Here is a 1,134-nt window from a genome sequence, read left to right as displayed (position 1 = left end):
TTCAATAAAATATGATGAAAAAGTACAAAAAATACATTCACAAGCAATATTTTCTTTCGTCTCGTCTACGCGTTTCGCCTAGCGGCTTCTTCAGGACGAGTTTGAGAGAGAGTTTGACAATAGAGTATTGCTAATTTCATAGGTCAATTGAATTGATAGCCATCCACGTGCATCGAGGACCAATTGAAGTCACAAGTGTACAGGTGATATATAATTTGTGGAAAAGCCCACTAGAAGGAGAGAAGAAGATCTCCTATAATTAGCAGCAAGCCGTAATGTATCCAAATACATAAATAAATACGGGTTCTGACAAAAAACAAGAACCAAAGCAGACCGGGACCAATAAGGCAGGGAGCAGGTGGAGGGAGCCTGGAGGGAAATTAGATCCGTACACAAGGCAGCCACGCTGCAATGTCCAATAACGGACAAGCCAAAAGGTTTCTGTAATTAAATCTATATTTTTCTAAAAACCCTATGTCCCTGTGATTGCCTGAAAAAGTCCGCCCTGTCACTACCTTGTGTAGTACTTTTCTTTTGGGGCACTATAAGGCGTCAAAGATTGTCAGATCGGCGTTGCAGATATACATTGACTGGTGTCACTAATGGGCATCACTCATGTTGACTCAATGAAATGTTTTATTGGTGGTCACTGAAATTTGTCGGTAAAAGGACCATTGTTTTCAATAAAATGGTCAATGATTGCCACTTTGATGGGCACATTTAGTTTATTTTTTGTTGGCAACTGACTTATAGATTCTGATCAACCTTAAAGCGGGAGTTCACCCATTTGTAAAAAAAAAAAAATTCTCCCCTTAGCTTCCTGCTCGTTCGGTCTAGGGGAATCGGCTATTTGTATTAAAATATGAGCAGTACTTACCCGTTTTCGAGCTGCATCTTCTTCCGTCGCTTCCGGGTATGGGTCTTCGGGAGCGGGCGTTCCTTCTTGATTGACAGCCTTCCGAGAGGCTTCCGACGGTCGCATCCATCGCGTCACTCGTAGCCGAAAGAAGCCGAACGTCGGTGCGGCTCTATACTGCGCCTGCGCACCGACGTTCGGCTTCTTTCGGAAAATCGTGACGCGATGGATGCGACCGTCGGAAGCCTCTCGGAAGCCTGTCAATCAAGGAACGCCCA

The sequence above is a fragment of the Rana temporaria genome, chromosome 4 (genome assembly GCF_905171775.1).
Source record: "Rana temporaria chromosome 4, aRanTem1.1, whole genome shotgun sequence".
NCBI lineage: Eukaryota > Metazoa > Chordata > Amphibia > Anura > Ranidae > Rana > Rana temporaria.
Note: the sequence above shows the minus strand (reverse complement) of the source record.